The sequence below is a fragment of the Chlorocebus sabaeus genome, chromosome 11 (assembly GCF_047675955.1).
Source record: "Chlorocebus sabaeus isolate Y175 chromosome 11, mChlSab1.0.hap1, whole genome shotgun sequence".
Taxonomy (NCBI): Eukaryota; Metazoa; Chordata; class Mammalia; order Primates; family Cercopithecidae; genus Chlorocebus; species Chlorocebus sabaeus.
The window spans coordinates 44,394,407-44,419,006 of record NC_132914.1 but is presented as its reverse complement, the minus strand read 5'-3'; the positions used below and the strand labels follow the sequence as shown (position 1 = coordinate 44,419,006).

General features: G+C 37.8%; 1 protein-coding gene across 8 annotated transcripts in view; it reads left to right on the top strand.

Moving 5' to 3' along the window:
- The first annotated feature begins 1,247 nt into the window (after window positions 1-1,247).
- SLC38A4 (solute carrier family 38 member 4) overlaps window positions 1,248-24,600 on the top strand; it is a 67,891-nt gene continuing 44,538 nt past the window's right edge. For 2 of the 8 annotated variants that reach the window (XM_037997231.2, XM_073020649.1), the window contains exon 1: window positions 1,248-1,405. The gene's annotated coding sequence lies outside the window, so the exon portion shown is untranslated. Of the gene's footprint in view, window positions 1,406-7,662; window positions 7,961-15,730; window positions 16,335-19,758; window positions 20,049-24,600 lie in introns of those variants that run through there. The other 6 variants (XM_008002975.3, XM_008002971.3, XM_037997232.2 and 3 more) reach the window with 5 other exon arrangements.

Below are 24,600 nucleotides of genomic sequence, written 5' to 3'. Positions count from 1 at the left end.
TTATAGGGAATTCAAAACTATCCTGATCTAGTCTAATTCCACAAAATGTACACTTCTTGCTATGATAGAGAGGTTTGCCATATTTGCTCGGGGGCTCAGAAGAAACTCAGTTTTTATAAAACAAACATTTTTATATAATTTTTTTAGGTTCTAAAATTGTAGCTCCAGTGAAAATGTGTTACACCATCCTTCTATTGAATCTGTATCATCACATGGTCCTAGTACAGTTTGATGTATATGTGTGTGTGCATTAATGCAGTGATCTTAGTGTTTCTGATTATTATGCATTATCCAGGTGAGTTTCTGCTGTTATATTATTTTTTTTTAAAGCACTAAGCTGTTGCTGGTGTTACAGTTACTGGGAACTATAAAACGAGAAGGTTCTAAGTGTTCACAATATGGCCAGGCAGTGAGACTTGCCCTTCTAAATAAAGTCAAATTGGATGTGTGAGAATTCAGAAGGTAAATTGTGTTGCCTGGTGAGTTAGTTACACTGTGGGATCAAGGTCTCCATAGGATAAATTTCCTTCCCTAAAGAATAACAACTCACTACTAAATAAATGGGGGATTGTGAACGTATTTGTTACATGGGACTTCTTTGAAACAAAGAAGGTTTAATACTAGAAAATAGTTTTAATGTAAACAATTTTCCGTACAATGGTAGGTTGTAACTTTAATAAACAGAATTGAAGTTTGAGTGCTATTTATCATTATAGCTTAATTCCTTCTTCATGTATACTGAGGATTATGCTTAAACTGGAATTCTAGAAAAAAAAATTATCACCAAAGACCCACTCTTAAGCACCAGCAAGTCATCCCGTTTCTTTCATGCATAAAGTGATGTTTACTGTGAATTACAGGTTTTTCATTTGTACTGTTTCCCCAAATGTTTCTTTTTCTTTATGTAAAGTTCACGTTTGTCACCTCCATACCAGGAGGAAATTTAGTGAGTTACCTACCGTGGACACTGTTTTACAGACTTTAAAATAAAGATCCACATGTATTTTAGCTTACAGGACAGATCCCATAAATGCAACCTTGACGCATGGAAGAAATCTAACCGTCGAAAAATAAACCCACACCAGGATCTTCTCGGTTATCCCGGACCCAGGAAAGAGGGAGCAGGGTCTGGGCAGGCTTCACCCCTGAAGGACAGCTGGACATCTCGGCCCCACCTGGGAGGATGCTTTGGACTACTTCTCAGGTTGCCGCCTGACGATTGGTGGCTGGCCTGGAAGGGAGGGTCCGCAGGAAACGCGACACTGGGGATGCTGCCCCTATCACGTGATGGAAATTGCCACTCTTTTTTAGAAAGGCGAAAAGAAAAGAAAGAAGGGTCTCTCTATCCATCCCTTTCTGACACCTCCCCTGAATCCCGATCTGGAAAGGGTAGTAAAAGAGGCGGGTGAGTGGATTTTTTTTTTTTTTTTTTTTTTTGGTATTTCCTGTTAGACTTAGAGACGCGTCAATGTCCAAATTTGCAGCTGGATCTCAGTCTACGGGTGGGTGCTTGTGTGTATGCATGGGGGACACGCACACGTGTGTAGCCCCGTCTCTTCATGACATGCTCATAGTTCCTAATTATTATTATTTTCCAAAGATTCACGCTTTGGGTGGGTTATTGCAGGCTAATGACTCGGTTGACTAGAAATAACGTAAACTAGGGCACATGGAGGGAAGAGATTGATTGGGCGGGCTCATGTGTGACTTCTTTTCAAGGAAAAGCGGTTGCGCCAAGGTAGCCTATTCCCAGGGGGCTGGGGCATGGGGCACCTCCGCCCACCGCCCTGGGATTCCCTGGGCTCTTGGATTTCGAGTTGGTTGTTTTGGGACTGCGTTCCGTGGCCGCGCCGCCTGCCTGGCTGAAAGGCCGGACTCCCGCCGGGGGAGCTGGCTCCGCCACCGCTCGGGATCGTGCTGGCAAGGTGTTACCCAAGTCCCTGGGCCCGCGCCCGCGTCCTCAGGACTGGGACACTGGGTGGAAGGCTTAAAATAGACCTGTCCTCTCTGACAGCTGGGCCACCCCAGAGACCAGCATGATTCCCCGGGCGGGGAACTCTGGCCTGGGGAGCCCCCAAGGAGTCTCTTTCAAGGGAGAAGGCGAGAGCAGAGCTGGATGTGGGCACCTGGTCTCTGGGCTGCGGGCGAGTCTGAAAACTGCGCCAGCGGTTCCGAAGGGGGCTTCCCGCGTGGTCTGAGCGCCGGGCCTGCTGCGTGCTGGAGTGAAGGGCAGGGCGGTGCAGAAATGCGAGCCGGGACGGATAGTGGGGTCGCTGGAACCCAGCTAAGAGAAGCCCAGGGAAGAGGAGCCCGGGAATTGATTAAATGTTAGAGTTGATGGGGTAAGGACAGGAGGAAAAATTGAGAGAAGAGCGAATGAAGGAAGAAAGCGAGTAGGGGGAGAGGGAACCCGGACGCAGGAAGCCCCAAGAAGCGTGAGCCGGGAGCACCCTTGAGTCCAGTAGAGGTGGTGAGCGCGGCACACCAGCCGTGCGCCCAGGCAGCGCGCGGTGAGGGACTCTTCATCTAGCGGTGGCACAGGTGGGCGCTGCGCTCTGGGCCAGCGCAGGGTGCCGGTTGTGGGGGAAAAGGGCGAATGTCCCAGCTCCTCTTTGTGATCCAGCAGGGAGAGGTGGGAGATTGTCCTTACTGTGAGCGCCAGGACTGACCCTGGAATGCTCACCGGGCTGCTGACTTGAAGGAAAAGGGAAGGGGCGAACTAAGCTAGGAAACTCAGGGATACGTGGTCGCGGGTGTGCCAGGGCATTTGCAGAGGAGTGCAGGAGGCAGTGATGCGGGCGCTTGTGAAACTTGTGAATTTGGGCACTTGTGAATCTCCCGGCTAGGGCGGGGAGATTACCGGGCCTTGGTCCTTAGTTGAGCCTTTAGATACCTGGGCCAGATTACACTGGAGAAGGACAGGTTGGCACTTGTCTATTTCTCAGAGAAAAAGCTGCATATCTACCTGTCTCAGGGAGATAGTAAATGCCGAGATCTTAAATGCATAGTGTGAAGGGAGTAGGAGTGACCAATAAGCAATAAGCCCATCTGGGCAGGCACTTCCCGCAGACTCTCCCTAGCCCAGAGCCCCATCCCCCAAGGCTAAAGGACCCACTGTTTGGTTATCCACTTTGTTGTGGGGGCAGGGGCGGGTGGGCAGGCAGCTTCTCATCTTAAAGGAAGCGGGAAGAGTCCAGGGCTTCAGCAGTGGATGGCCTGTTCCCAATTTCTAGCTATCCTATAGCCATCCTTTTTTGCTTCTGGGCAGCTATGACATAATCATTAGGGCTAAACTGTGTTACCTTGTACAGAGAGCATCCTACACGTAGATCTCAATTTCCAGGGCCAAGTAAGAGGTGGTGGAAGTCAACTCATGTTGTATGTTGTTGTTGTTCCCACTGCAAACAAGTCTCCTAAAAAGTCGCTGAAATTGGTGAACTCTCTCCTGTGCAACACAAGAAGAGTGTGTGTGTGCGCGCGCGCGTGTGTGACAGAGACAGACAGAGAGAGAGATAATCTCTCAAATTCTAACAAATAAATATATAGAAAATCTAAGTTTTGAGTAGAAGTCTGTAAAAATAGACACTGAAAAGAATATCTGATCTTTCCATATTTCTGAATACCAGTGTCCAAAGACAGGAAGCTTTTTATCAGGCTGATTTTATCACAAAGCAACAAAAGGCTGGAAGATTGGTGGTGTAAAGAGATAAATAACTTTCTTTGGAGGCTGCTAGGACAGGAGGCAAACTGGAGGCTGGTCTCAACTAGATTAATGGTAATTCCGGCTCACACATATGTAGGAACTTTTACATCATATGTTTCTAAGTGCTTCCTTTATGTTAACATTTGACTTTCATAACAATCTTATGAGATAGATTCTATTATTATACCCAATTTATAGGTCAGAAAATGGAGATACACAGTGTGAAGAACACAAAATATTTTAGAAGTTCTACTTGGGCATTAATTATTCATAAACATAAATGAGCAATTGTCTTTCACTTTGTTCTTTATCATGGAGGGGAGCTGGACAGGTGACTTCTAGGGACCTGGGGCTGACTTCTTATTCTATTACAGACTAATCCTATTCCAAGCAAGCTAAAGACATGATCATGCAGCTGAAGTCTCTGGAGTCTTTGCAGTCTCAGGACTGGATTTTTTCTACATAAGTGACATTTGAGAAAGGAATAGTGTACCTGTGTTCCATGTCAGTTTGTCAGCACAAACATGTGGTGAGGACAATCACAATACACATAACAGCTTGTGGACTTTGTGATTAATGTTTTTCTTCTTATATGGCATTGTCTTTGCTCATTTCTGCAGTGTTTTCAGGCATCTATGTATCAGGTTTTTTTTCTTTTTGCCTTATGCTATTTTTAGAACCTTAATCCTCCTTTCTTTATTTTTTACATATCCAAAGCAAAGATTTCTATAAAAATCAAAGTTACATATTTTATATATATCAAAACAATAATGTATCAAAATAATTACACAGTTTTTAAAAATGTGCTTCCATGTATCACTTGAAATCATCTTGCAAGCCACTACTGCCCTGATGATGTCCTGTAGGAAGGATAAGGGGTAGAAGTAGGGGAGGGACAAATGAAAGGAAAGGTGCTTCAAGAGCCAGGCTTCATACTAAGCTCTTTAATATGAATCTCATTTAATCTTCACACGATATTCTATTCTATAGGTATTTGTTATCTCTGTTTCACAGACAGGAAATTGAAGAGGTTAAGGAAAGAGCCAAGAGTCATATGGCTAGTAAGTAACAATGCTGGTATTAGAATCAAATTCATCTTATGCAAAAGCTCCTGCTTGTTGCAATAAAGACAGTAGTAAAATAAACACAACCAGAGGGAGGAGAACAAAAACTTAAGGAAACAAGGGTGTTAGAAATGTGTTACATAACACAATGCGGTGTGAGAGATGGGAGAAATGGAAAAACAGAATCACTTCCAGGTCTCAGTTCTTCCTTCCACTATGTATGTAATGACCTAATTTCACTCATTCATTCCATAAATAATTATCAAGTGTTACTGTCTTCAAGAAACTACATTAGAGAGTTTCTTCTATTCCTATCTCCCTAGCACCTAGCACAGTGCTGGGCAAACACCAGGTGCTCAAGAAATATTTGTGGAGCAATGAATGAGTCTACTGGAGGAAAGAATAGACAAATAAATATTTGATTAAAAACCAGGAAAAAGGCTTGGCACTGTGGTTCATGCCTGTAATCCCAGCAATTTGGGAGGCTGAGGCAGATGGATCACCTGAGGTCAGGAGTTCCAGACCAGCCTGACCAATATGGTAAAACCCCACCTCGACTAAAATTACAAAAATTAGCCGGGTGTGGTGACATGCGCCTCTAGTCTCAGCTACTCGAGAGGCTGAGGCAGGAGAATTGCTTGAACCCAGGAGGCAGAGGTTGCAGTGAGCTGAGATCATGCCATTGCATTCCAGCTTGGGCAACAGAGCGAGACTCCGTCTCAAGCAAACAAACAACAACAACAACAACAACAAATCAGATTTGAATACTCTACCAGAGAACCTGACTTAGGAAAAGGGTCAGAGAACATTTCAAGACCGGGTGGTACCTGAGCAAGGTTTTGAAGTAGAAATAAAAGTTAGCCAGGCAAAGAATTGGAGGATGTGAGGAAAGGACTCTCAGTGGAGAGACCAGACTGAGAAAGGATAAGGAGGGAGTCAGTTCGGGAATTTGAGAGTTCAGTACTCTTAGTCAGTAGAGAATGCTTGGGAGGAGACTGGGGAGGGAGGTGTGGTCATGGAGGTCCTTGCACATTCTCTCTGCAAGTGTCCCTTAGCTCTGCCCCTCCCTTGAATTTTGAAAGTTACTTGTGCTAACAGAACAAAGTAATTGAATGCAAGAATTAGCAATACATTTTATTATTTTATTGTGGTCCCATAATAGAAAGCATATAGCTTTTTTTGATTGCTCTTAATGTTAGGATTTAGAACCAGTGCTCAAATGGAAAGATAAAACAACAAAGTCTTATCTTTCCATTTGAAGGGAAACCAAATTATTTTTCTGGTTCTTAAGGGCATATTTTATTTTAGCATAGACAAAATTTACAAAAACATACAACAAAATCCAAACAAATGTTCTTCTATGCCTTTATGAGGGGAGAGGTGGAGGGGATTTCTCTTCTGATTTTAGTTTTTAATGGCTATATTTTTCATTTTGTATATTATATCTGAGTCAGAAAGTAAAAACGTATTAAAAAAAGGTGAGGTAGGGAATTGAATGACAGTAACAAATGCTATCCTTTCATCTTTTTAGTAGATGTTTATGCCAGTCAAGATCCTGGATTTTCATAATAGACTTTGACAACTTTTGTTTTGTAAGGATCTATTATTCCAGATTTTTATTCCAAGCTCAGAGGTCTGCATACCTCTTTACCATATCCATGCTTGTAAAATACTGTTGGTCATAATGTTATTAGGAAGAGAATTCAATTACTTCTACTACCCAAAGCATTATTTGAAATGTTAACAAATGTCCATATGAAATGTTTTGTGATAGCACGATTTCCTCTATTATAACTAAAATAAAGGAAAAAGGAGAGGAGACGGAAAAAAGGACTAAATAATACTCATGCCAGACGGTCCAGCCTAGAGAATGTCGTTTCCTGTATATGATTATTTCTTGTTGGCTATTTCCGCCTATTGCTCCCAATAAACCTAATGTGGATTCATCATTAAAATGACTACCATCTCAGTTCCCTGGTTTCCCCTTAAGTTTGTCTCTTTTGCTCACTACTGTCACCCTGGTGCCTCACACAATGCCTGGTATAAACAGACACTGGTACATGTTTTTGAATGAATGAAGGAAGGAAGGAAAAGCTGTTTCTTTCTCTGTTTTTTCACAGAAAATATTCTTCAAATAAACACTTTTTTCATGGACCTATTAAAGGCCTTTGCAAAATGATTTTGTGCATTGTTTATAGTCAATATGAATAGTTTTAAATTGTTTATTTAATTTGCATGGTTGCACATGATTAAGGGTATAAGCTTGGTAAGCAAGGCAATGTGGATATGAATCCTAATACCATTATAAAATTGGGCTTCCTGGGCTCACATCTTGATTCTATCATCCAACTTCCTGGCTTCCAATTTTGGCTCTCCCCCTTTTTACCTGAGTTACCTTGAGCCAGTCAGTCCACCATACTGCTTCACTCATCTCTGAAATGGGGAAAACAATAGTTCCTACATCACAGGGATTTTAGGAGGATCACATGAGTGAATATTTGTAAAACATTTAGAATCATATGTGGCACTTGTAAAAATCGCAGCTGTAGTATAGAATTATTGTGATGATGATACTGCATGGAACATAAAGGCTCAATAAAGTAGGATTGCTACTATAGATATTATTGCAATTCTTCATTTCTATAATCTGCTATGAGGATTTGGGGCCCTAACAGCCTTTCCATTTTTTGGTCCAGTGAAAGTCGTATTGACTCTACCTTCCCTTTCATTTATAACTCTTTCTACCCACCCTATGTTCGTCCTGTTATTTTGCCTTGTGTCATTTGTTCATTTTACACTGCCTACTCCTAAGGGCAGGGACTTTGCTTTTTGTTTTGGCGTAATTTAATAACACTGGGTACACTCGCGGTACTATAAAAATGTAAAAGAAGAAAAAGAAAAAAGATGCAATTTATCAACAGGCAACTTTGGCTTACAGAGGGATGGTTCGCTGTTCTGTCTGCAGTGTTGGTTCTACTGCAGGCCGCCCAGCAGCATCTAGAGGCGTGGCTGGGAGCTCTCCAGTGACCGCACGTCCTGGGCGGCCACTGGGGTGTGCGCAGCGCCTGGAGCATGAGCCGGGTGGTGGCGTGCACGGAGGACCGCGGGAGGCTGCCGCCTCGGGACACCTCACTCACACAGGTTTGCTTGCTGCTTTTGCGTGGCAACTTGGTTAGAGGGACCAGGAGAGCAGGTGAGACGAAGGTGGAAGGAGAAAGAGAAAAAGACATACTGCAAAGCCCTGAAAAACCAAGTAGGTGGGAGGGATTCATTAAGAAGAGAGGTTGTGGCAGTCCTTGCTTTTAAGAAGTGTTTCGTGCATGCTAGATGGTGCTATTTAGGCTATAGTCCTGTTTCTGAAATTTTTCCAAATGGGAGGAATGTGTTTCATGGATGCAGAATATTCTTTAAAACCGTTTGACCAAACTGACCTCTATTGTTAAAGTGATCTAACTAAAAGCGTTCGTGTTTCCAACTTTGCTTTGTGAATGCCTGAAAAGCAATCCAAAGGTTGAGAACACTGGGAAACAGAGTTATTTTATGCAGTCCTGAGAGTACAGTCATTACTGTTTTATTCCTTCTTATCTTTTGAAGCAAAACTTTTCTAATTCTTTAGTAACAGTACGCTTTAAAAAAAGTATCTGACACATTTTTGGCATGTGCCACTAAATAATTTCATTATTCTTTCTGTACAGAGGCATCTGTAAAGAATATATAAATATATATATATGTTATATATATTTACACTTTGTATATTAAAATAATTATAGATTTGCATCCAGTTGCACAGAGAGACCACCTAAACCTTTCACCTGGTTTCCTCCAGTGGTTACATCTGACACACTTTAGTACAATATTAAACCCAGGAAGCTGACACTGGAATAATGTGTGTATAGTTTCTATGCCATTTTGCCACATATGTGGATTTGTGCAATCTGACCCACTATAGGCCAGTCAAGATGCAGAACTTCCACCAGTATCTTCCACGAGATCTCCCTTGTTCCACCTCTTTATCATTATCTCCACCTCCTCCTCGCTACCCCTGGCAACCACTTGTTTTCCATCTGTATATTTTCATCGTTCTGAAACTGTTATGTAAATGGAATCATACTGCCTGTGATCTTTTTGAGACTGAGTTTTTTCTTTTTTCACTCAGCTTGATGTTCTTGAGATCCATGCAAGTTATTTAGTAGATGGATAGTTTGGTCGTTTTTCATGCTGAGTAGTATTCCAGTTGTTTGGCTCTATCTAGTGCTGCACTTTTTCCTTTGCTTTTTAAATCAGTGAAACTTAGAACTTCAGTGGGATTGAGGAGGTACTGGAGGGCACTTGGAGAGGAGAAAAGTATGAGGACAAATGTGAATATTTTTATTTTCAAAATGACATTTGTGTGTGTTAGGGCAAAAGGATGTATATACTCCATCTTCATTTAACACTGGAGGATTGGAAAGGAGAAAAGGAACAGGACAGAAAAAAAAGTACGTAGTTAGACAATAAGGTATAAAATCTAGTACCTTTTAAAATTTCTACAGCCGTGCAGTAATCTGTGACTTTACCTTAGTTAAGACATTTCAGAGTTCTTGAAATGAATCAAAACAATGCCTCTGCAATTGGAAGTTCCCTGCCAATCTATGCTCAGACACATACTGCCAACTGAGAGAAAGAGGTATGGCTGGAAATGACAGTGAGTAGCTCTTGGGTTTGACAGGGGTCACCCAGAGCCCAAAACAGCACCTTTAGCCCAAGGGCAACTATCAAAGGCAGATGTTCAGGTTCAGAGACTGTCAGTGTTACACTACTCTGACCTCCACCTCATCTGCTGCTGGGAGGAGGCCTCCCAGAGGTCCCTTCAAGTCAGGTTTTAAAATGAAATGTTATTCTTTGTCTGCATGCTCACAAGCATGAGAAACCTGGAAACTGGAGGCTGTAACTAGCCACGGGAAATGCATCACTTCTGAATAGTACCTGGAAGACTTAGGCTAAATTCCTCCCTTCAGCCAGAACCCATTGGAGAACTCCACCCACCTCCAAAGACAGGAGAGAACAAAATATCCACTACTATCTGAAAGTATTTGTAAACATCCCTTTGAGGTTTCAGAATTTCACATTCTGGAATTTCAGAGACATATTGTCAGTTCACAGAATGAAACACTCAGTCTGGAGCCCTGACTAGATTTGAGTTTAACTGAATGCACTGCCCTGAGACTCCATTTTAATGATTTCTGTTACCAGAAACATATTCCTTGTCCTAAATCTTGGGAAAGGATGGAGTGTAGCTGGCAATGGTGGTTCCAAAGTCTCAACATGAAGAAACATCATAGCTAAAATAATTTATAACTCTTTTTATAGGCCGATCTGCTTTTCTGAGTCTTTTGAAATGGAATAGAATCATTTGTGTTGTCTTCATAATGTGTTTTATTTTAAGTAAACATTAAATACCTCACATCACTTTGCAGGCTGTTCTTCTGGGTCATATCTCCTCTGTGTCTGGGCAGGGCAGATAATTTAATCCTATAATCTTGAGGGAATGAACACTTCTCTGTAAGTCACGAGACCAAACAAAAGACTCACTGAATTTTGTATACCACTCTTAAACTGCTTACTTATTTGACTAATGATGACAGTCATTAGGTAGGTGTAATAAGACATGTAAATATGTTTACTATAATTCTCAACATTGCAGGCATTGTTTTTTACAGGGGGATGGGAGGGCTGTTTTCTAATTTTTTTTAAAGTTTTTTCTTTGAAGAGAAGTAATACAGTTTTTGAAAGAAAAGTAAACTAGAAATGCCTTATGTGCATTGTATAATTACTTTTGAACTATATGTTAAACTGCATATGTTGCATAATCATAATATTATAATGGTATCCACATTGAATAATTAAACCAAATGTAATGCTTTCCATTATTCTTTATACCAAAATTCCTTAAAGTTCAAACTTCTTAACCTGGTAGTTAAGATCAACCTCAACCAAACTCTACACAAACATTCTATTTGAGCTGAAGTAGACTCTTGTTTGGTGTTACCAAGGTCAAACTTCTGATCCAATGTTCCCTGCCTGGAACCCAGTCTTCTGTCTCGGAAGTCACACCGTTCTTCCTACACAAAATCTACTCTATTTGCCCCAGCTCTCCAGTTCAGTTCCACAGGTCTTGGAGACAAGGATCCTATCTTATGAATCATGTTCAACATAAAGTAGGTACCCAATGGTAATGGACTGTCTTAGGAGCTGGGCTCAGAAGTTAGACAGTGGGTTGTGAGTTTTGGTTCAGTCATCATGCCAGGACCTTATTAGCTTTGGTCTTTGAATAAGTTGTCTCTCAGCCCTAATTGCTGTCATAAGAAGGGGTAGGCTTTATGCCTATCAACTAGGAAGAGAGAATCTCCAGTTGCCCACTCGCTGAGATAGACACAAATAGGAGTTTTCCCATCTTAGGTCTCATAAAAATATGTATGTTTGGCACAGATTTTATTTTTGGTAAGAGATTCTAGCTTTATTCTATTCCTGTGACTGTATCTTAAATAATTACCCTTTGTTAAGTGATTGGAACCCTATGTGTACATGTGTGTCAAAATAATACCCTCCCAAAGATGTCAAAAAAACTAATTAAGGGGTGTGGTGCATACTTGCACATTTCGTATGCATACATTTCATGAAGTCCTGTATACTGAAAACTATAAAAGGTCAATGAAAGAAATTAAAGCAGCAAATAAATGGAAATACATCTTGGGTTAATGGAATGGAAGACTTAACATTGTTAAAATGCCCATACTATCCACGGTGAGCAACAAAATCGATGCTGTCCTCATCAAAATCCCAATGGCATTTTTTTTACAGAAATAGGAAAAATAATTGTAAAATTTATATGGAACCATGAAAGACTCAAAATAGCCAAAGTGATTTTATGAAAGAACAAAGCTGGAGCCATCATACTCCCTGACTTCAAAATACATTACAAAGCTATAGTAACTGAAACAATATGGTACCAAAAAACAAACAAAATAACAAAAGCAGTATGGTATTGGTATAAAGAGAGTGATAGATCAATAGAATGGCATAGAGAGCCTGGAATTAAGCCCACACATATATGGTCAACTGATCTTTAACAAGGGTCCCAAGAGTACACAATAGGGAAAAGAAGGCCTCTTCATCTTTATCTTACATCTTAAACAAACAACAAAAAACTAAAAATGGATTAAAAACTTGAATGTAAGACTGGAAACCATAAAAGTCCTAGAAGAAAATATAGGGAAAAACTTTTTAACATTGGTCTTAGTAGTGATTTATTGGATATGACACCAAAAGCACAGGCAATAAAGCAAAAATAGACACACAGTACTACATCAAACTATAAGGCTTCTGCACAGCAAAGGAAATAATCAATAGGATGAAAAGGCAACCTATGGAATGGGAGAAAGTATTTGCAAACCATGTGTCTTACGAATTGAATATCCAAAATATATAAGGAACACCTGCATAACAAATAACATGATTTTAAAAAAGGATCAAAGGACTTGAATAGACATTTATTCAAAAAGACATACAAATGACCAACACGTATATGAAAAGATGCTCAACATCAGTACTCATAAGGAAATGCAAATTAAAATCACAATGAAATATCACCACACACACATTAGTATGGCTATCATCAAAAACACAAAAGATACCAAATGTTAGCAAGCGTGTGGAGAAAAGGGAACTCTTGTACACTGTTGGTGTGGATATAAATTAGTACCGGCAATATGGAAAACAGTATGGAGCTTCCTAAAAAAATTAAAAATAGAACTACTATATGATCCAACAATCCCACTTTCTGGGTATATATCCAAAATAATTGAAATCAAAATCTCAGAGTGATACCTGCACTCTCATGTTCATTGCTGCGCTATTCACAATAACCGAGTTATTGAAACAACCCAAATGTCCACTGACAGATGAACAGATAAAGAAAATGTGGTATATCCATAAAATGAAATATTACTCAGCCTTGATAAAGAAGGAAATCCTACTATTTGTGACAACATGGATGAACCTAGAGAACAATGTGCTAAGTGAAATAAGCAGTCACAGAAGGACGAATCCTGCACGACTCCACTTATATGAAGCAGCTAGAGTAGTCAAACTCAGAAGCAGAAAATAGACTGGTGGTTACCAGGGGCTGGAAGAAGTGGGGAATGCAGAGTTGCAGTTAAATTGGCATAAAGTTTCAGTTATGCAAGATGGGTTAGTTCTAGAGATTGGCTGTATAGCATAATGCCTATCGTTAGGCACTAAAGTGTTGTTAGTAGGGTAGATTTCATGTTAAGTGTTCTTACCACAAACAAAAGTAAACAAAAGGACACAAAGAAACTTTTGAAGGTGATGGATATATCTATTACATTGATCATGGTGACAGTTTCACAGGTGTATAGACATGTCCAAACTTATCATTGTATAAAGTATGTATGATTTGTTGTATGTCAGTCATACCTCAATAAATCTGTTAAAACAACACAGTGAGGCCCACTTTAAAATCAAAATTTTATTGCACATAATTTAACTTTTCAATGTTTCAGAGTGCCTCAGAGTCATCACTATAAACTTCATCTATAATGGCATAACTCAAAAGTGCTAGTTAATTAATACTTCTGGTTGACTGAAGGAATTTATAGTGTCTTCTTTCTTCAACTTCTGGGGGAACTACCAAGAAAACTATGTTTGGTATTTCCAAACTAGGAAATTTACACGAATCTTTTCAATTGGGAAAGTTTTCAACATTCCCAAGTACAGAGAATAGTGTAATGAATCTCCAGCTTCACTTGGTTTCAACAATAATCAATACTTCTCTGTTGTAGTTTATCTATACTCATATCTTTTCTGCTCTGCTACCCCACCACAATCACTACTAAATTATTTCCAAGCTGATCTAAGTCATCATATAATCTGATCCATGAATGATCACTATGTATCTCAAGAAGATAAGAAGTCTTTAAGAATAACTAAAATATCATCACATCTTAAATATAACCAACATTTATTTTCTTATTTTAATTTTTAATTGGTATTTAATAATTGGTACAGAGTGATATATTGATACATATATATAATGTGTAATGATCAAATCTGGGTAATTAGCATATTCATCAAACCAACATTTTCTTAATATTATCAAGTATTCATGCAGTGTTCATTTATTTCTCATATTCTCATTCTCTCTCTCTCTCTTTCTCCCCCTCCCTCCACTTAGTTTGAATCAGAATCCAAACAGGGTTCTCACTCTCATTGGTTGTTAAGTCTTTTAAGTCTCTTTCAGTCCGTAGAGTCAATAACCTCTCATGTCTTTTTTTCCACATCTTGCAATTTATTTGATGATGAAATCTAGTTATTTCTCCTACAGATTTACGCATATTCTGAATTGTATTGATTTACATGACTTTTAAAATGTCATTCTCAAACTCCAAAATTCTGCCTTCTTCAGTCTAACCCTCATAAAATTGATTCCTCTTTTTTTTAAATTGCAACTTGTCATTTCTTCTTCTGTTGCCCTGAGGATCCTCCAGGCTATATGTTGCCTAATTTTGATCAATTTCACTTTAGTACCCATGATTTACCTAACATTTCTTCCTGAAAGAACTTAGCCTTTTTGGAGTGTCCTTTCAGCCAGGTTTCAAAATGTGTGCTCATCTACTCACCCAGAGGCACTTGCTCAGCTTTCTGTAAGACTGCAAGATATAAGCAGTAAACACTAGGTGTTGTTTTGATTTTTAAAATTGTCTCACATGGCTACATTTAAAAAGTATTTTTCGATTACTGATATACATAGAAATATTTGTTACACAATTATGTATCTGGGATTTACCTTAAAATAATGGGAGAGGGGGCACAGTGGTTTAGATGCAATGACTGACCACAGTTGATATTGGATAATGCCAGCTGAGGGTTCCTTATATTATTCCATCTACTTATGTTTAAATTTAAATTTTTTCCCATAATAAAGAAGTAAAAATGATTTGTACTGTATTACCAAAACTAAGTAATCAGACATTTCATTTTGGGATCTAGATTATAATACTTTTGCCAAGGATCATGAAAAAATCATGTTTAAGGAACAATTTACTTGCTTTTCTCATTCTGCAAATCTGATCTAGCTAAAATAATCAGCATATAAATAACATTTAAATGAAACAGGGAACTGGTTTGGAATGAATGAAAATATGACTCATATAGAAGTGGTTCATACGTTTTGCCTAAGCTGCTTCTCTTAAGACTCTAGTGTGGCAGAACTCATTGACATGCCCCAGTAACTTACCAATAGTTTACAGAATACTCCCAGAAGACGAGAGAAAGCAAGACACAAACCACTGGATTATCTCATAAGAAACAAATGCTAGCATGGATTATGAAGGTCACACTTACATGATCTCCCTACTACAATGACAGATGAACATGCAGGTCTTATTTTCCCAAGGCGAAAGTCAAAAGAAAACTTTTACAAAAGTCTGTCATCTTCTCACTTTAGTATTATTTCTCTCTACTATATTCAACTCTTGAAAAAATAAGAGAATTTAACACTTTATGCTTACACTATTCACCTATACTAGAAAATATTTTTAAAGAACATATAACCTTTGTTAATAATAATTTTCTATTACTTTATTAGTATATCTAAGTAATTTTACCAATAGGAATTAATTTTAACTGCAATCAGCTATGCAAAAATCATAGTATGAATTTGCTTCAATGTATCTTTTATGAAGTTGCATGAATTTAACATCATATATGCAAATCCCAGTCAGTCTGATTGAGAATAAGAGAAAAAGAGTAAGGACCAGGGGCTCACTGATAGAAAGGGAATATAAATGGAAGCACAGTGAGAGGAGATCCTTTTGTCTAAAGACTTAGAAGACATAAGAGGCTCCTGGGGCTTCAGGTAAGGCCTTAGAACTGGGTTTTGGTTTGAGGGGAGGCAGCAACAATAAGTGCAAGAAGGGTTGGCAATTTGTGCCTTGTGATATCGTTTTCGTGCACCAGGTTAAAAACCTCTGCTTTGAGAGGCAGAGGAACAAGTGTGAGAAATATCTACTCATCTAGACCTAGTAGGTCAATTAGGTCAATTAAAGTTATCAGAAGTTTCTCCTTGTCAAGCATCTATGTGAGTCCTGTTCCTGGATCAACACTGGGGTTAGCAAGCAGGAGATAATTCCTCTAATCCATAAAATCAAAAAGGCATTGGATGTCTTGATAGAAAAAGGCCAAACATGTCCCCTGGTATGTGTTTATCTACAACAAAGTAGTATGAGTTTGCAGTTGTTGGAACTCTTGTACAGAACCACTCTAGAAACTTTTTTAGTGAGCAAAAGTTGAGAACTCAAAATTTAATTATATTTATTATTGTCACTTAAAACTATGTAAAAATATCATTGGTGATTTTTTTAAAACTTTTATTTGTGTGAAAATGTTTTACAGATATACACAAGCCTGGCCCCAACTGTGTAAACCATACCTTCCCTTTAAGCTATTAAGCTACTCAACCTGAAATTTTCCGGTCATGGACTTTTCAGGAATTTGATTCCCTCAACTGGGTAAGAGGTTATTCTATGCCAAGATCTCCCAGTGCCTCTGGATTGTTGCTTTCTATATGGTTACTTTCTAAATTTTTGGATCAGAATTGAAATTAAAAGCCTATTTGGTGCCCCTTTGTAATTCTCTCAGTAAGACTAATATATATGCATATGTTTCTGAGTTTCTACCATTATAACTATTTTGTTTTGCAAAAAAAATTAGAAAACTGTTCAATAGTCCATGTGAATTCATTTTCATTACTCCTTTATTCTCCACTAGAATTAACTGAGAAAAAAATAAATGAGTGCACACCTTCTAAATAGGGAAAGTGGGGAAATAGTTAAGCGTGGTAGGCTTCAAATTCAGTACAGGGTTTAGACCACCAAATATGCTGATTGAGGCCGAAAGAAGGCCTAATAAGCTGCCCATATTTTTATATCTATAAAAATTGAAATAACATTTTACACATATAGTTTAGAAATAGGTATAGAATGTTTTTTGTCTGTTTTTTAAAGTTTTTTGAGGTTCACTTTTCACAAATTATACTTCAGACATACAGAAAGTGTCAGGCAAAATAAAATAAAGACATTATATTTATGTATTATGCTTTGTCCAAAGTGACAGTCATGACCCCAAATTCTTACATGTATGGTTTTGTGTTTTTTTCGCCAGAGTCAATATTATGCATCTAAATATTACCCTTTAAGATTCCTTTTGTAAAATAATAATAATAATAAGTAACTTAGATATTTTCTAAGTAAAGGGTTTAGAAGTATTCTATGGTCTCATATTAAAATATTGCTGCTATACATATTTCCATTTTGCAGAATATCTCATTGGTACCTATCACTAACAGATTTTTGTATGTTTCTTTAAAAGAAAAAGTTCTCCTTATCTTAGAAACACATACATGCTTTGTGTTGCAGACGTTGCTATGGCAAATCCATATATTTTATTAAATGTCAGACCACAGTTAACAGATGTTGCAGCAGTGCTGGAGGAATTAAGACCATGTCAGCCTTTCTCTTTAAATATATATTTTTTCAGGGCCTCCTATGTGTGAAATGTTAACTTCTTAACAAGTTAACACAAGACAAGGAATGCTAATGCCCAAGTGGCTGGATATTTTAAGGACCCACTAAAGGAAGCCATCTCTCCTGGGTACCTATTAATATTATTAATAACAAAAGTTGGGAACCATTCCTGAAATGTTTGCCAGGAGGCCTACGAATTAAATTTGTCATCTGATTTTCAGCCAAGAAATACAGAATTAAATTTTTGAATTGGAGTGTAGTTATTTAATATTGATTATTATGTTGAATTCAAAATAATCTACTGCTTATAGATTATTTTATCAATAGATTCCCATAAACATATTGTGCGCCTAGGCTATTTCATGGAGCCCACTGATTTAAAAACATATAGCCAACAACAACAGCAACTAATATGTATTTAACTCTTACTCTATCCCAGGCCATGTTCTAAGGTTGTAAATTATCTCAATGAAGAAAAGTAAATAAAGAAGACACATGCCTTCTTTACTAAGCTACTGCTCTGTGCAAAAATAAAAAAGGAAGAAAGGGAGGGATGGAAGAGAGGAAGAGAGGGAGGAGTTGAATAACAGGCAGAAAGTGGTCTTAATTTACCAATCTACTCAAGAAATAAAAGGAAGGCCATCTCAATATGATTCATATTCTCTCTCTCTCTCTCTCTCTCTCTCTGTGTGTGTGTGTGTGTGTGTATCTTTTAGCCATTTTTAATCCTTGAAAAGTCATTTTGACCAAAAATCTGGTTAATACAGTATACTATCTCATATAGATCTTCTATTCAATTATTCCCAAATAATTTTAGCAGCCATAACATAGAATAACTGTGATTACATGAGATAATGCAAAGCTTTGGAAGAAAATTGTTTCTTAAGCGTTTTAGGTGAAAACTCATGTGCCACAAAGCCATGGTACATGATCTATTTCTGCACACTGAAATGAATAAAACTCCTCATTTCTAAATATCAAAGAATGAGTGAAACTGGACCCAATAAACTATTTGACACCACAACCTTTTAGTCTTCAACTCAAATTCTAAGCAATCTTAGCCAGGTTAACCTCAAATTAATGAGAAGTAGCATGTATGCATGCTTGCAAGACTGCCTTGAATTTAAGAGATGTAAAGATGGGAGATTCCCGTGTATCTTGTCCCAAGACAAGTATGTGGTCTTGTTTGATCAAGAAACTGCCTCAAAGAGAGCCAGTCATCCATTCGTGCTGCCAGTTAATCCATACACTGATTCATAATGATTAAAAGTGTCTTATATTTGGTTCTACTGAATGTGATTAGACCAAAACTGTGTGGCTAGCTATTTTGGCAATTAGTACTAAAATGCTCAGCAACATCAAATGGTACAGTGTAAGTGAAATGTAGGTCACTTACTTTGGCATTTGGGAAGTGTGTCATGGTACATCTTTGGTCTTCATATTTTATCAGTCTCGCAAAAAAGATTAACCCAAAGCAAAGCCAGCCAACCCCCCAAAATCTGCTAGTACACTTGCATGTTTAAACACTGGCTCTGATGACAGGTTCAGGGGTAAATATGTACCATGGGGCTGTTCAGCTTCACAGGTTGGTTAATATTAAACAAACACATATTGCAAACTGTGCCTTGTTACGAGGTTGTTTTCTGAGATTCCAGGGGTCAGAGTCAAAACCTCACATTTTTCACCTTTTCCACAGTGCTAATCAATAGTATAACAAGTGAAATAATAGTCTAATACACAGTAACAATACAATTTCAAAGGAAAAAGTGTTGAAGCTAATTTAATTCTATAATCAATTTTGCTAATGTCGTTTCACTTTTGTAAACAAAGAACAATAGAAATACCTTGTATGTTTATAATGCTATATATCCAATACCTCATTTAACCCTCACAGTAACCTTGTCTAAGTTTCCATTAGACCCAGTATTAAAGAGAAAACTGAGTTCCAGAATATTTGCATGACTTTACTTATTCAAAAAAGACTTATTAAGTAGATTATCATATTAGGTATTGAAGATGGAGACAATTCTTTAAATATGCATATATAACAAATACTCACAAAGGTTCACTCTGTGCCAGATGCTCTTCTCAATGCTCTACAAATATTAACTTACTTAATCCTCATAACAGCAGTGTGAGGTAGGCACTATTATTATTTCCTTCTTGTAGATGAGGAAACTGCGGCACAGAAATGGCAAATAACTTGCCCAAAGTCAGACAGGATAAAAGACAGAAGTCAGATTTAAGTCTGGGCAGTGGGGCTCCAGAATCTGTACTATTTAACTCTGTGCTGTGCTGAATAAGACACAGCGTCTGTGTTTGAAGACTTCAGAGTCAAGAAGGGCAGACACGTAAACAAACGTTTTACAGTGCAGCACTTAAGCTCAACAGTGAGGCTTGCAAGAGGCACAAGCAACACAAAGTAGGAAGGGGTTAACTTGACTTATCTAAAGTCTCTCAGCTCCTAGGCGGCAGAGTGGCGATTGGATCCGAGTCCTTGAGTTTGAACTCCAGAGTCAATGTGTTCTCCATTTCACTGGGCAGATCATATTTGAGAAAAATAGTTTGGAATTACAGTGAGAAAACAATAGCGAATTAAGAGGAACATAGCATCTGAACACAGGATGAAAGCTGAGCTCATCTGAACAGAAAATAAAGGACTGCGCTTTGTAATAAATACAAATACAGACACAGATATAGGTATGCAAATGTATTTGTTTATATAAGATATAATTAATAAATTAATATGCATATGTATATGTCAACAGAACTCTTGTGAATATCAATCAGCTCAGCTGTAAAGTGCCTGGGTTATCTTAAGGCTTATGGTCTGTCAGAATAAAACGGGGACAATGTGAGGAGGCAGAAGGAAAGCCAAAAGACATGGAGACACTGATGTCAACCATTCTGGGTGCATAATAGATATTCAAAGATTACTCACTGATAGAATAATTGGTTAATTGACTAATTGATTAAAAATGGGAAAGGGAATTTAAAAAAATACTAAAGACAGCTCATTCCAATTCACATTTGGTGAAAATTTTGCAAGGGGAATTAGTGAAATAGAAACATTCAGAATTGAGATTTCATATCAACATGTCAGAATTTTATGTCCAACATTTCTTTTGGATGACCACTTTGATATTTCTCTGACCTCTTTTTAAGTGTAGTTACTACTTACTGACATTGCTAAGGTTTTTAATCCAAACAATGGCAAAAAAGAGTTCCACAGGGAGAAAGAAATTTGGCTGGTTTGAACTCCAGTCATGTTTATAGTTTACTTTAGGTTTGTAAAATTCCTTGTTTTAATTTACTAAAATAAAAAAAATGTGTACATTTTATCTGCTGCCACCAATAGTTCTGTTGTCACCCTAGGAACTATGTACTATTTTATAAATGAGAAAAAGCTCATTGAGTTTACCAAGTTGTTGATAGTACAGCTAGTAATTAATGGAGTCAGAATTAGAACCCAGATCTTCCGAATCAAAGTCCAGCACTGAGTGTTAGCATAACAGAAGAGAACGTTGTTCAGAACAAGAGAAGACTTTCAATAGGGTGTCAGAAGACTTCTCATGTAGATAAAAAGGGATAAACAGAAAGTTTCAAGACAAAAACAGTGAAGCTCCTCTCAGGATTCCTCAGAAAAGCTAATGCCGAAAGTCTTAAGTAAACATCAAACGAAATGCCATCAGCCTTTAATTTAAAGAGAAAGAAAAGATGCAAGCAAAACTATTTAAGTCAGTAAGATTGTCTTATTCACATGTAAAAATCAGACTACCCATCCAAATAAGCACGTATCAATCTTTCAATGGTTACTTGTAACACTATACAAGACCCTATTAAGAAATAATTAAGGAATATAAATGCTTGCAAATTAAGATATTATTATTACTGGAAAATTGCTCATATATAATTAACAAGTATTGATCTTCACCTAAGTAGATTTTAAAATAATTAAGACAAATTGAAATATGTGGAATTTTAGAGTCTAACTTAAAAAATCAACTTCAAATATCTAGGAAGGAAGAGTCAGGATTTCTATAGTTGAAGATTCAACTCCTGTAAAACTTGCAATTAACTATTTTTTGACATAGTTTACATCATTTGAAACAAAATACTTCTTGAACCTAAGCTTTTCTGTTCTTAGCCTAATACAACAATCCTGATGGTCCAAACACAAAGCAGAAGCCCAGGTCCACATAAACTGTCTAGGGATGCAATGTAGGAAGGATTGCCTCATGCTACCCAGGTGGTTTTTACTGTTAGTAGTAACCTTTACTATCACAATTTCAACAAAACACATTTTCTTCAAATATCTGAAATCTCGAGCTCTATGTGGAACTGCTGAGCTGGACTTCTTTTATGAACTCATATGAATTAAACATAACAAAGAAAAGACATGGTATCCACAGCCCTCTGTGATCCCTGCAGTGACCTTTCCAGTGGTGTTTTCCATTCTTTCAGAAACACCCAGCTGCCAGGAACTGCTTCTTGCCTCCTTGCCTTGGCTTGTGCTATCTGCTCTGCCTGCAGTCTGCTCCCCATCGCATTTCTCCTGCCAACCTTCTATTTGTTCTTTCGGCTTTAGCCCAGCTGTCACTTCCTCCAGAAGCTTCTCTGCCCCTTGCAAGCTGAGTTGGGTACCACACTTCTCCTACCCCTCAGATGCCATGGACATCCAGTTACATCATTATGACCTACATCAGAAATGAATTCACTTGAAAGACCAGGTCTTGAGAGGAGAGATTGGGTCTTTTAATTTTTAATTGTCTCTTTGCCTTACTCCCTAGTATAAAATCTGGCACATGTAGGTGTTCAGTAATATTCATTGAATGAATGAGATGATTCTTTATTCTGCCATAATAGAAATTGATTATCTCACAGCATTGTAAAAAATATTATATGCCCATTTTTCTCAACAATATTTTGAGATCTATTTAGAATATCTCTTGCAGATGGGGAAAAAACAATCGATTTTTTTCCATTCTTTCAAAACAAACTGGAGATGTATAATTTTATCTAGATTCTAAATAGCTCATAAATGCCCATTCAGAATCAAAGACTTTTTAAGGGAGTTGATTGTTTGCTGGTTAAGTACCCCAAAACAGAGATTTAGCTAGTGACTAATGCCCAGGATTTGATTAACAATTGTTGAAAAACCTAAAATAGGAACTCTTTGTTTTGTTACTTTTGTTTCTAATTCTGTTTATTCTTTTTTGATAATAAAAGTAATCCGTATTTTTTAAAGGTTAGCCGGCTAATATAGACGAAATAAACTAAACACTATCTACATTTCCACATTTTTGAAATAACCACGATTAACATTTTGATATACATGATTTCTCTTTGCATCTATTTTATATGTTGTGTACATAATTTTTATTTTATTTATTTATTTATTTATTTATTTATTTATTTATATTATACTTTAAGTTCTGGACTACATGTGGAGAATGTGCAGTTTTGTTACATAGGTATACACATGCCATGGTGGTTTGCCACACCCATCAACCTGTCACCTACATTAGGTATTTCTCCTAATGTAATTATCCCTCCCCTAGTCCCCTACCCCCAGACGGGCCCCGGTGTGTGATGTTCTCCTCCCTATGTCCATGTGTTCTCATTGTTCAACTCCCACTTATGAGTGAGAACAACATAATCTTCGAAACAACATAGGGGCCTTATTATTATTAGATTTTTCTATCTCACCTTTTAAAACTTATTTTAACTATAATTTCCCTATGTCCTAATTTATTTGAACACAACATTTGTAATTACTGCTTAATATTGAAGCAAGGCAGCTCTCTCTAAAGCAACTAATGGGTCCTTGCATATAGCATGAATATTTACTGTTTCACAATTGGTTCTGAGGCTGAGAAGAAACTACTGCATTTTAATACATAGCAGAACCCTTCAACTGAATATTAGAATATCTCTTGCTGCAACCTCATACGTAAGTTTTAAAGAAAGATTTTGAATGCACAAATTGAATCAGTGCCTTTAATAAAGATTTTCATTCATTCAGTGTTTATATAGTACCTATTATACACGAGGCATAGTCTAATATTAATCAAGGTAAACACGAAAAGAGATTACTTATAAACATACTTGATTCCATCTAAACATACTTGATTCCATCCCAAACCTAAATATACTATCTGCCCAAAGTCTGCCCTCTGCTGCTGTCCCACCGAATGAAGTCAAAACGTTTACTTTTCTGAGTAGAAATTGCATTCTATTCTGAATTTACTTTTTCCTATATTCAGAGATAGCCTGGTGCTACCAATTTTATACCCAGCCTTCCAGGAATTATAATTCCTAACTCAAGCAACCATAAAGTACAAAAAGCTCAGTTAATGTTGCCATGCTGGGCACTGCAAACTCCTGTGGCAAAGAATGAGTGCATTAGGCAACAAGTGTCCCTGTGAAGGGCTCTGACTACACCATGGCCCTACCCTGGGGTTGCTTGGAGTCCAGCAGTAGAAATAAGCTTTGCAGGCAGAAGCATGCCCTCTTCTCTGCCGAGGAGTCCTGACTCGGAAATCCTCCCGAGTTTATTAAAAAGTGAATTAGGAAATGTCAATGACACTATTATTTATCTCTCTCTGCTCATATTCCTTTGAAAGACATTTTCTAGTGAACATGCATTTCTTATTTCAACATTCTGGATAGGATAGTAAAAAGGCCAGCCTGAACATATCTTTGGTTAGTAGGGATACTGATTCTTTGAAGCATACGTTCGCATTATCACCATTTAGAAGGGCCCCCTTGCTTTTAAAGTCTAGCCACACAGCATACTGGGTCACAGCTTAAATTACCGAAAGTCCAAATTTAAGCAAGATGATAACAGGTTTACAAAGTCCAATCGCTAATGAAATTACAAAATCAAAATGCATCAAAATTGTTCTGGTAGGGACAGGCAGGAATGTGAAAGAGAGCCATGGAAATTAATATGCTGTGATCTAAGAAGAATGTAATTTTTTTAAACTATCAATTGCTATGAACTAGAAAGAGAGTCAACCCAGCCCAGCACTGCCATAATATGTATTCTGTATGAAGAACTTACATTAACAAGGTGAGTCAGTTTTCAGGAAGTATTGTTATTATAATTATACATCTCTTAGCAGTTTTGTTTTCTCAAGCAGGCATTTTAAAGACTAGAAATTATTCTTTAAAGCAAGGCTCTAAAAGTTCTAATTTAACATTTAGAATTTCAGTACATTATTTAAGTTGTAATCACTCATAAGTCTTA